The sequence below is a fragment of the Equus caballus genome, chromosome 9 (genome assembly GCF_041296265.1).
Source record: "Equus caballus isolate H_3958 breed thoroughbred chromosome 9, TB-T2T, whole genome shotgun sequence".
NCBI lineage: Eukaryota > Metazoa > Chordata > Mammalia > Perissodactyla > Equidae > Equus > Equus caballus.
This window is the reverse complement of record NC_091692.1, coordinates 15,503,679-15,516,472: the sequence shown is the minus strand read 5'-3', so window position 1 is coordinate 15,516,472 and position 12,794 is coordinate 15,503,679. Positions and strand designations below refer to the sequence as shown.

The window sequence follows — 12,794 nt, the reverse complement described above, 5'->3', positions numbered from 1 at the left end:
TTACCTCCGTAAGACTAAAATTTGCTGCCAAAATCTATAACAGCTATTCTTTTACTTACACATAAAAATAAATGTAAACATTTTGTCAGGCTATGAAATGACAATTCATCCCTTTCAATGGGTAGACGGAAACTTTTCCCAAAGATATAAACACTGATAACAGCTGTCATTTTACCTTCGAATGTCATCTCTAACACAGTCATAGAGGATTTTCATAATAAAAAAGTACACAACTATTTTGTATTTTATTTATATTCATTTTATTTACATACTATTTGCTAAACTAAAAATAGAATAATTTTTAAGTATTTGATTTTACTTAAAAATCAAAATATTCAGACAGAAAAGCTTAATTTTAACTTACCTGTGCCTGTACACAGTGCAGAAGATCTATAAATTTGTAGCCAAATCCAGGAGAAATCTGCAATATAAACAAAGAAACATGAATTTAAAAACGCAGAACCCTGTTAGACCCGTTAGAGTGGATGTGATGTTTACACCCAATATACAAAGTAATACTCATAATAACACCTCTCCATTAAAATCAAGAAGCAGGCTTACGTAAGGCCACATTTCATTGCGCATTATGAGGTGTCCAACACACAAATTTTGAGCTCCGACCATGCCACTCATCACACTTTCTTGTAGCTGCTTGTCCAACACTAGGAGTGAAAGCTGAGTAAAAGCAGCGGGGGCTCGAGCGACCCCTTTCCACTGCCCTCCTGGGGCTAGCCCAGTGCCTAGCACCCGATAACAGTGCACATCGGTGTTTGCTGAATAAAGAAATGAGTAAAATGCACACAGTGATCTCCATTTGCTGTGATTTACCACTTGATCTATACAGAATCGAAAGGCTTATAATTTTGCAAATAAAAATCTACCTCATAATACAACAATCTGCAAGAGCAAATGTGGACAAGAAAAGGAACCGGACATTTTCAACAATGTGCGCAACCGCTCACCGAGTTTCTTCGGGGTGTGTATCTTTGAGAACAAAGGGCTTAACTGTGAAGGACCCTGCGGCATTTTCTCTGACACACACAAGGCTCACTTCCACTGCGCCAAAGAAGTTTGTTTCCAAGATGCATAGTGAGGAGTATGAACACAACAAACACGTGCTGCTATTTTACGTGTATTCGTGTTTACTACTATTTGAGGGGCCCAAGAAAAATGCTTCATTGCTACTAGCATGTCTTTTTCTTAAAAACTATTATATACTGCTAGATTTAATCAGCTTCGAAGAATGTTTTTACAATTGAGCTACTAGTTTTTTTCCTTCAGGTGACACCAATCTGTAATAATTCACACTTCGATTCATTATCAAACTTAAAACAGTATTAACTCTCTTAAGAGTCCTTAACTCTTTAGAATAATAAACACAACCTAATAGTAGGAAAAAACCAATGTTAATTTAATATCCAAATTACCATTTTTCTAGGGCACTGGAAACATCTGATTTCATAATCTAAGTGGTCTAAAGGGGAAACAAATAGGAAAAAAATTGCTTTTTGATTTTTGATCGGTCTAGAGATCACCACATGTGATGAAATGCAGCTAGGGTGTTAGAGACGATTCATGAAAAGCAAAAGGAAATCTGTACGCAAATAAGTTATCCCATTAAGTAAAACAAATGGATTCTCCTCAAGTGGCAGTGAGCAGAATGCAATAAACTGTGACGTAACAGGATTCATCAGCTCTTCCCCGTCACTCACCCTGGGTGAATGTATTCACTAAGCTGGCCTACTTAAGGCCATTATAATTCCATACCAACAACTAATTTCCTCAAGGACATCATGCTATGCAACAATCAAGAGCTAAAACTTGTGATCTTCATAGGAATGATGATATTAAACTATTACTGCTTGATCGATACTATTCAGTAAGTTTGTATTAATGTGCTAATATGAGGAAAAAGTGCCAATGCATTCATGGTAAAGACAGAGAAATGACACATGAAGATATAAGAGACACGAAGATGAGGATAATTTCCACAGTATAATATTATATCTTGGTGTAACATTCTAAACAAAAGGAATTAATAAAATACTTAAAGCATAGAATACAAAATGTTTTATAAGTTACTAAGGGAAAATAATAGCCATTTAAAGCAGTAGTACAGGCAATAACAACTCTGTAATAAATAAACATCCCACTACTCTTCTATCAGTCCTGACAGTTTTCACAAAGCTCCTATAGAAAGCATTTCAAGGGAAGGAGAGGGGACAGCAGGAAAGACAGAAAGCTTTCAAGAAAAGCAGAGGGATACATGTCATCTTTTAAGCATCATCAGACAGACCAGGCTTCAGAATCTGGCTTTACCATGTAAATACTGCCACTGTTAACACTATTATATCACTAGCAGCAGCTTAGGTATATGACCTAGGAAATGTTACTGCAGACTCAACTATAAAATGGGGATAATGATGTGCTCTTTGCAGCACCTTGGAAGTACTCAATGAGATAATTGCATGAAGCACCTGGCACACAGTAGGCATAATAATCATGATCCTGCCAAGTATGACCCTGTTCAATGCTGCTGGCTATGACGCATAACTCAATAAAGTGATGAAAAATAGAAGCTTCAGGCCTATCCCACCCCAAGGTAGAAGTGACTTCCTGGGATGTCCTAACGACTTTACCTGCCCATAATCCTCCAGAGAGACACATAAACACAGAGGCTGCTGAAAAATTTTGAACTAGGGCTGCTTTAAAGCTGCATCAGAAGTTGAAAGATACTACCTGATTTCAAATCTTACTATAAAGCTACAATATTCAGAACACTGGGGTATGTATTGGCACAAGGATAAACAACAGAGGAGGAAAGAGTCCAGAAACAGACCTACACATTCATATCAATTCATATTCAACAAAGGTGGCACGGTAATTCAGCAAGGAAAGGACAGTCCTCTCAACAAGTGGTGCAAAAACTGGCTACATAAATGGAGGGGGTAAAAAGGAACCCTGACCTTGACCTTGCACCATACAAAAATTAACTCAAAATGGCTAAGACGATAGATATAAAAGTAAGACCTAAAACCACAAAAGTGGTAGAAGAAAGCATTTGGAGAAAATTATCAAGGATTAGGCAAAAAATTTTTAGATATAACACCAAATACATAAAAGAAGAAAAACACAAAAAGAAAAAGGCCATCAAAGAAAAACACTAAGTTGAACTCCATTAAAATTAAAACTTTTGCTCTTCAAAAGACATAATTTTAAAAATGAAAACACAAGCCACAGAGTGGGAAAAAATATTGGCAAAATAATTATCTGATAAAGTACATGCATTTAGAATATATAAAGAGCTAAATAATTATCTGATAAGGGATGTCTATCTAGAATATATAAAGGACTCAAACTCAACAATAAAACAAATAATTCAATTTTTTTAAATGAGCAAACTATTTGATAACATCATAGAAGATATACAACGGAAAAAAGACACAAAAAAGTACTAAACACCATTAGTCATCAGGAAAATGGAAATTCAAACCAAAATGAAACATTGTAGACATCCAGTAAAGTATCTCAGGTGCTGACAATGACAAGAACAAGCTAGAACTCGCAAATCACATCCCTTGCTGGTGGAAAGTACAAAGGTACAGCCATTTTGGAAAACAGCTTGGAAGTTTCTCACCATATAACCCAACAATTTCACACCAAGGTCTGTTTTCATTTCTCTTGACCACAGATAACCATAAAAAGAGTTGTAGACGAATGTTCCTAGCAGTTATGTTCAGAATAGCCAAAAACAGGAAACAGTTCAAATGTTTACCAATTGGAGAATGGACTTTTTAGAATGTGGTACATTGACACAATGGGATACTACTCAATAATAAAAAGGAAGGAATTACGACATATGCAACATGAATGAAGCTCAGAAGCATTATGCTAAATGAAAAAGGCCAGACACAAAGACAACATATTGTATGATTCCACTTATTTGAAATTTCTAGAAAAAGTAAAACTATAGAGACAGAAAACAGATCAGTGGTGTCCTGGGTCAGGGAAAGGAAGTGAAAATGCACTGAACGGACAAGAGACTTTTAGGGCTGACAGAATTGTTCTAAAACTGGATTGTGGTGATGCTAAAGAAACATGCCTAAGAAGCATGAGACACACACAACTGGAAAAATTTACTAAAACTAATCTTTTAATACACTTAAAATGGGTGCATTTTACAGTATGCAAATTATATCTCAATTTTTTAAATGTTAAAAAATTTTAAATGATCTTTTAAAATGTACCTCACTGCCCCTGCTCTTCTGTGTGATAGCTCAGGTTACTTGTGCATTATGGCCTCTAAGGCATGCACGTAGTTCTATCAGCAGATGGTGGTGTGAACACTGGCCAACAAGGGCAGCAACTAGCTGCACAGGTAACACATCACTATAAAATATCAGGACTGAGCCCAAATCACACAAAAAAGATTTCTGGCAGCATTAAAGGTATAGGTTGATGATTTTTTTTTTTTTAAAGCTTGGCACCTGCGCTAACATCTGTTACCAATCTTTTTTTTTTTTTCCTCCTTCTTCTCCCCAAAGCCCCCCAGTACATAGCTGCATATTCCAGTTGTGGGTGCCTCTGGTTGTGGCATGTGGGACGCTGCCTCAGTGTGGCCTGAGTGCCGTGTCCACACCCAGGATCCGAACAAGCAAAACCCTGAGCCGCCGAAGCAGAGCACGCGAACTTAATCACTCAGCCACGGGGCCGGCCGCACGGGTTGGTGATTTTTTAAAAGGTGGAGGAAGAGTAGGAGGAGATGCGCTCAATATTTTATTCTACTTTATTATTATTTTTTATTTTTTAAATAAACAGTTAGGAACAGAGCCAGAGAAAGCAACCACCACCACCACCACCATCACTAGCTATCATTTATTGAAGGCTTATTTTGTGAGCAGTGGGTGGAGGGCTTCGTGTGTGTTACCTCATTAAATCTTCCTAACAGCCCTATGAGGTAGGTACTGCTACTATCATCTCCATTTTGCAGATACAGGAAACTTACCCAAGAAGCAAAGCACTTTGTCCAAGGTCACAAAGCTAATGCCAGTGGCAAAGCCTGGATTCTAATCCAGAGTCTGAGTGCAAAGTCCATGCACGGTCTGACCCACTAGGCGGTTGTGGAAGTTCACTGTTTTGATGCTGCTATTATTTTTGCCAACTTGATTTGAAAAAGAAGATGGCAAAAACGTGATCAACCCGAAAACTGCCTTCTTGAGGTTTTGGGTATGGTACAAACAAGAAAAGCAAAGAATATTCGCCATATCATCCACCCCTGGGTGACAGTGTTCATGAATCTTGACATTATTTTTTCCTGATCCAAATGCAGCTTCACAACTTTCTCAACCCAAGTTGCCACCAATCAAAGGAAGTCATCACCAAGACATCAGCGTGGGTATGCAAAGGAAAATATATTTGCCAAGAGAACACCTAACTTGATTTCCCATGGACAACAGAGCCTATGGCACGTGCTATTGGAAGGAGATGACGAACCAAAAGGGGAGCCCTACAGCTGCCACACTTCATGCTCCAACATGGGTCCTCTCATGGGTCTTCTTGTTATTTAAGCAGCACCACCTCAGTCATCAAGCCAATCAGACGGGCTGGTAGAAATGAAGAGGACACATGGGGAAAAGAAGAAAAAGCTAGAAGGACCGCTCAAATTACTTAACATTTTTCAACAGTTCCAGTCAAACACATCTGAACACATACCCATTGCAAGCATACACCCCTAATGCATGATTAGTACAGTATTTTTCCACTTTTTGCTTAAAAGCACAAAAACTTCCAAACAATTGAACATAAAACATACCTTTAACTCAGCATGTTTCAATCATATAACATCAAGAGGAAAGTCATACATACTTTCAAGACTTAACTATGGGAACTATTTCCAGATTATTGAAGAGGACATTATACTTTTATTTTACATATGTTATACACATTCTATACAATATAAAAACATCCTAAAATATAGCTTTCATATATATTTTTAATAAAACATAATAGTAAAATCCCAATATTGTTATGTTACAAAAGTCTTAATAATGTAAACAATGTGTACTATATATGCAAGGTGAAATTCTTCACCAATTGTTAAGTTGATGGTGCTAAAAATACCATCTAGACCACAGAAGAATAATTTATAAATTAACTGGTTAACTTCTACGTATACTTCAGACAAGCTCAAGTTTTCTTTCTTTTCATATTTTCTTTCTTTCTTGTTTAAAGGGCTCTACCTCCAGTGCAGACAATGACTCTTAACTAATGAAACTCTTTAATAAGTAATTTCATTTTCCAAAGTCATTTTAAGAGGGTCAGCAGTATCATGTCAAGACCCCCTTAAAGTGGCATTCAGCTCTTATTACTTATATATAAACATTAATTAACTAAATTTCTAATTATTCTTTACAACTTTTCATTCTGTCTATTATAACTTAATTCACTCAGAGAAATCTTCAGTTTTCTAAAACCAATGCTTAAAATTAACTGAAAGGCAATCTTAAGATATCCTTTTGTTATTCCCATTCAACTTAATAAAACACTTCAAAAAGTACAATTAATCAGGGGCTGGCCCCATGGTCGAGTGGTTGGGTTCGCGCGCTCCGCTGCAGGCGGCCCAGTGTTTCGTTGGTTCGAGTCCTGGGCGCGGACATGGCACAGCTCGTCAGGCCATGCTGGGGCAGCATCCCGCATGCCACAACTGGAGGGACCCACAATGAAGAATATATAACTATGTACTGGGGGGCTTTGGGGAGAAAAAGGAAGAAAATAAAAATTAAAAAAAAAAGTAAAATTAATCATAAGTTAAACAAGTACAGATTTAGATTTATAACTTAATTTTTCATCCATACTAAATGTAAAAAACTTCCTAAGCCATAATTAAAATAGATACATAGAAAAGGATATATCATCAGTTTAAAAATTGCTAAGCTATAGGTAGGTACACATACGCAATTTATATGTATGTGATGGTGAAAAATGACAAACCCATCGAATTCACAGATCTCACATGACCATCCTTTTAATTCTGTCTCTCACCTACCATGGTCAGAGCCAACACAATAAAGCAACTACCATAAGACAGTAACTCTCTGAAGAGTAGTGTTCTTGCCCAGAGACACATTTAGAAAAAATATTAATCTCATGTATGTAGTTGAATTACAAGGCTTGAATCTGCAAGAGGACTAAAGATACCAAATTAGGACTCATTAACATAAAAACAGCATTCATATCCATAGAAATAGTTAAGATCTCGCAGGGAGAAAATAGAAAAAACAGAGTCGGGAGTACAGAACTAAACCGTAAGGAGCTTCTACATTTAAAAATCATGTAGAGGGGCTGGCCCCGTGGCCGAGTGGTTAAGTTCACGTGCTCCGCTGCAGGCGGCCCAGTGTTTCGTTGGTTCGAATCCTGGGCGCGGACATGGCACTGCTCGTCAGACCACGCTGAGGCAGCGTCCCACATGCCACAACTAGAAGGACGCACAACGAAGAATATACAACCATGTACGGGGGGGGCTTTGGGGAGAAAAAGGAAATAAAATAAAATCTTTAAAAAAAAAAAAAATCACGTAGAAAAGGAACTGGCGGAGGAGAGTGAGAAGAAATTACCTAAGAGGCAGGGGGAAGAGCAGCAAAGACAAGTACCACGGAATCCGAGAGACTGTTCCAAGAAGGAAAGAGTGGTCAACACCGTCCAATGCTACTGAGAATCATGCAGTTTCTACTTGATTGGGCAAGCAGAAATTGCTGACGGTGTTCTCAGGAACAGTTTCCCTGAGAAGATAAAGATATAAATCAGACTGAGAAAGTCAGAGTGCTGACAAGTAATAGGAAATAAGGATTTGGACAGAGCATGTGCAAATGACTGCTATCATTACGACCGCATGCCAAAATGTATCTTGCCCTCTAGACTGCGAGCTTCTTGAGGGCAAGGGTGAGGTTTCATCCACCTCTGATTAAGGAGACAAGCTGGTGCTGGACTGGCACGTTTGAAACAATGCTCCTGTAGAAGCGCTGGGGTTTTAATTAGGGTGCTCAGCCAAAAATTCACACAATAAGAGTCTTTAACAGAACTACAGAAGAGTAAAAAAAAAGTTACTGGGCAGACACTAATCTTCCTTAAAGAGAGACAAGAGGCTCAGGGAGAACTCGACACCAAAACTGGAACATGCGAACCTGGAGACCAGTCAGTCCCCACAAAATAAAAGGCCCCACACACTATGAGAAGTTTAACCGTTCTTCTCCCAATAATGTAGCTAATTTTTGCCCTAGATGTTTCTCTTCCTTCTCCGTGAAATGAGAACAGTTACTGAAGCCTACTGTATACACCAGAATAGTAGTAGAGGATTTCCATATATCATCAGTCTATTTTTCACAATAAACCAGTTGGAGAGGAAACATCAACTTTCCTTAATAAAATAAAATAAATACCCTGCAAATATTTTTTTTTTTGAGGAAGATTAGCCCTGAGCTAACTACTGCCAATCCTCCTCTTTTTGCTGAGAAAGACTGGCCCTGAGCTAACATCCGTGCCCATCTTCCTCTAGTTTATACATGGGACGCCTACCACAGCATGGCTTTTGCTAAGCAGTGCCATGTCTGCACCCGGGATCCGAACCGGTGAACCCCGGGCCACCAAAGCAGAACGTGTGAACTTAACCGCTGCGCCACTGGGCCGGCCCCCAATGACCTGCAAATATTAAAGTAGAGAGAAAAAATCCACTTAGGGGGAGGGAATAAGACTGCGACCTCATCTCAGAAATTGACGACCTCTTTGGGTTTTTCTCCCTAATTAATGCTGCAATGACACTAAATGAGCCTAGAACCCTTCGTTCCTTGACGTCTCTGAGCACAGTACAGACAAGCCTCAAGTATATACCTCAAGACTATGGGGTGACAAAAGGGGGTGAAGCAAAAGTAACATGAAAACTAGATGATGTGCCTACACAGCACAGGGGCAGTTTCTAACCCTCAATACCTAGCAGGACCCTCAACACCAGCCTCACAAACCTGTACGCCTTCAGAGTTTGCTTCCTCTCTGAGGACTGGCCTCGTCCCCAAGTGACTGTCACTGTCAATTCCTTCTACAGGGAGGCCCGTCTTTCAGCAATAGGTGACCACATTAAGACAATCATTACTTCAACATAATAAAGAGAACATTCTTTGTTTTTAAATGCACAGAGAATGAAGGAGGGTAGGACAGTGTCTTCTTGAAAGGGAGATTTATATAACACCATTTTATAACCAAGAAGAGGTAACACAATTTGTCTAAAGTTAAAGAACGTGTGATGGAGCTGCTGTCAAAGCTGCTGCCTGACTCCACCCGCCATGTTCCTTCTACTCTGATTGCCCACTAGGCAGCACCAATCCACCAAAAAGAAAAAAGGAGCAAGCATCAAAAATGGTATTTTTTTAAGTTGAAAACAGCTCACATGTGTGTATAATATGTGATCATGGCTGCAATTTTGTATCACAGGAAGGTCTTTTTCTTTGAGTGAAATTACAATTTTATAGGTAATTAAGTGTAGCAATATTTCACAGAGTTCTAGAGAGAATATAGTATTCCAAAAATGAGCACTAGACTATTAGGAGGAAAGCTCTGCAACTTCCTAAGCTGGAAAACGGAGAGCTTCTCCTAGGAGCACAGTTAGTACCTAGTCAAACTTTCACCGTCTCTGTCTGATTTCACTGAGTCAACCCAGGGATCCAAGTGTCACTCAGAAGAAATATTATCAAAAAAGATACTTCATCAAAAATTTGATTCATTATATACTTTCCCAATTTGTTAAAAAATTTTAAATGCAATTTTTCATTTTACTACATGTCTAGGTTCTGACAAAAATATTGAAGAATACTGGAGAAAATTGGGTCCTATGGCAATGGTACCATTTTGAATAAAAACTCAGATCTGGAAGAAACCTAGAAATGATCTATTTTAATTACTCAGTTTGACAGATGGGAAACTGAGGCTCAAAGAGATTAGTACCTCTACTCTCAAGGACACTGGTTCTCCCATCATCCTCTGACTAATGGGAGCATCTGGGAACCCAAAAATAAGTATTATCCTAAAAACGCTGGCCTTACCATCATATCTTAACTGCTATGGAAATCATCATCAAATGTGTCAACCTTCCCATTAGAAAAGGCACGAGAGAGGCTTGTAACTTAGTTGTGAATCTAGAATTTATAGATAAAAATCTAACAATACAAATATAAATAAAATGAAAGATCTGGAGATGAGCGTTCTAACATCCTAAACACACAGAAAACAAAGAGCTACCTTTTGTTAGGTATCAGGTGTCAGTCACTCCGCCACAAACTTCACATGCATTGTTTTTGTATTTCCCATAAACAGCCATCTATCAATTCCATTTTGCAGATGAGGAAACAAAGTCAGAGAAGTGATTTACTCAAGTTAAAGCAAGAGGAACTGCTGGGGAAATGCAGGTCTTTCTGAATTCAAGACCTCCACTGCTCCCCTGTTGTTTTCCGTCAGAGTTCCTTCTGCCAGGCTCCACTCCTCTGCGCTTCTGGCTCCACCTATCTATCTCCTTATTCCCCCCAGAAAAAAGGATCTGCTGTCAAGAAGATGCTTTCTAACAACCTGCCATTATGAAAACAGCCACAAGCATCAATTCACCTAAAGATACAACCCAATGAATTGCCCTAAAACATTTTGATAACAAGATTATTCAATTATTGGCTTGTAGGGCCTATATAAGCCAAGAAAATGGAAGAAAAACTACGATATTGTAGCATAAAAGACAAAAGTGAAGAACGAAATTTAAAGGATGCGACAAAATGAGGACTTTGTCTGACAGAAGGAATTGCATTAAAAAAGAAAATAAAACAATTCTAAAACCTAAGATAGGAGACAGCTAGGAAAACAACCTATTGTGGCTGAATTTTTCTTCAAACTAGGAGTTCCAAAGACCAAGAATGTATATAAATATCCATGAAGTTTTCTATTATCATATTTTCATTCTGATGACAATCTAAAATTACCTAACATATGGATATGCTAAATCATACAGACGACCATTATAAAGCCGATAACTCACTGCCATTTAATTTCAGTACTTGCATTTGTGCTTACAATTGGATTAGAGACTAGTATTATTTTAACATCTTTGATATCAAGTCTTAAGGGACAAAGTTTTCTACAAGTTCAAGGAAAGAAAAATAATAGGAGAGATTTGAAACATCTTCACACAGCTAACTCAATGGAATGTGAGCTCAGCAGACTGGAAAAAACTCTGTCATAGCCAGACAACACTACACAGTGCTGTTAATTTAACTCTTATTGATTTGGTAGTTTAGTTTATATTAGTTAGTAAATCTGGTTTTGTCTCATAGGTCCTAATGAAACTAAAATCTTTCTGCATTTAAAAGGAATCTAGTAACATATACTAAAAACACATGTTTTTCATAAGGGTCGTTACGCCAGTTAATTTTCCTATTTACATAATAAATATGACTATAAAATGTAGATAAAAATCGTTCATGTACAGGGGCCAGCCCGGTGGTGTAGTGGTTAAGTTCACATGCTCCACTTCAGCATCCCAGGGGGGTTCATGAGTTCAGATCCTGGGTGCGGACATACGCACTGCTCATCCAGCCATGCTGTGGTGGTGTCCCACATACAAAATAAAGAAGATTGGCACAGATGTTAGCTCAGGGACAATCTTCCTCACTAGCACCCCCCCCCCCAAAAATCATTCATGTACAGCTTTTGTTTTTAGAAAAGTCTGCCAGCAAATCAAAATAAGGCCCTACCAGTGGTTTCTAAAAGGTGTCTCTCAGTGTAGCTCAAGAATAAAGTTTTTCCAGGTTTAAACATAAATGAGAAAAATGTAGTGCTTTATTTTTCTACAGTTAAATTTTACTAAATTTGAGGATTCCCCTTTATTATTAGATTAGAAGCTTATTATTTTGTGGGGTTAAATTTTCTTTTTATTTTCTGAAATGGTGGTGATAGTAGATGATCATATGTTTTCATGTAATGACTTAACAAAACTCAAAATTTGGCAATCCTAGGTCAGTTCCCTAGACTTGGGGGAAAAATTTTAATAGTCCATAAAATAAATTCTCTAGGTGCCATCGTATACACACACACACATATACACACACAGATATACAGATATAGGTATTCCCCTCCGGCACCAGGGGATAAATTAATTTGGGGCATGAACCCCCAATCAAGAAGCTCTCGTTTCTACCCAAAGAAACATTAACAGTCCTCTCGTGCACGCAAGGCTAGGGGAAGGTGCTCCAGAAGTCAAGCCGCAGCTACAGCCTGGCGACAGGAGGAGAGCAGCGACCATCAGGCCCCTAAATACTCAGCAACAGACATTTCGCTGAGCATCCTACAATAAACCACAGCATGATCAAGTTAATAAGAATGATGACAAGTAGTACATAAAGATCAGAAACTATGGAAGACTCATGACAAGGAATAAAATTTCTGCTGCTCCCCCCACTGAGAAGTTAAGTACAACTGCCCTCCCCTTGAAACTGGGGCTGCCTTAGTGATCGGCTTGACCAACAGGCGGTGGCAGAAGTGATATTCTGGAACTTCTGAGCCTTGAAGCTTCAGCCTGGGACTTTGGGATCCTTTATCTTAGAGTCCTGAGCAGCTACTTATATCTGACTGCCTTGAAGCCACCATTCTACGATGAAGTCCACCCTAGCCATGTGGAGAAACCATGTTACAAAGAGAATGGGATGCTCGGCCGGCCCCCAGCTGTTCTAGCCCCTAATAGCTCCTGGTCATCCCAGCCGAGACTCCAC

The 12,794-nt window shown here is 38.6% G+C and overlaps 1 protein-coding gene and 1 pseudogene across 22 annotated transcripts in view; one reads left to right on the top strand and one right to left on the bottom strand.

Moving 5' to 3' along the window:
• The window catches only part of NCOA2 (nuclear receptor coactivator 2), a 267,580-nt gene that overhangs the window by 175,791 nt on the left and 78,995 nt on the right, over positions 1-12,794 (bottom strand). For all 22 annotated transcript variants that reach the window (XM_070221446.1, XM_023648481.2, XM_070221452.1 and 19 more), the window contains exon 2: positions 365-421. The gene's annotated coding sequence lies outside the window, so the exon portion shown is untranslated. The remainder of the gene's footprint in view (positions 1-364; positions 422-12,794) is intronic.
• LOC102148423 (carbonyl reductase [NADPH] 3-like) overlaps positions 1-12,794 on the top strand; it is a 128,209-nt pseudogene that overhangs the window by 38,707 nt on the left and 76,708 nt on the right.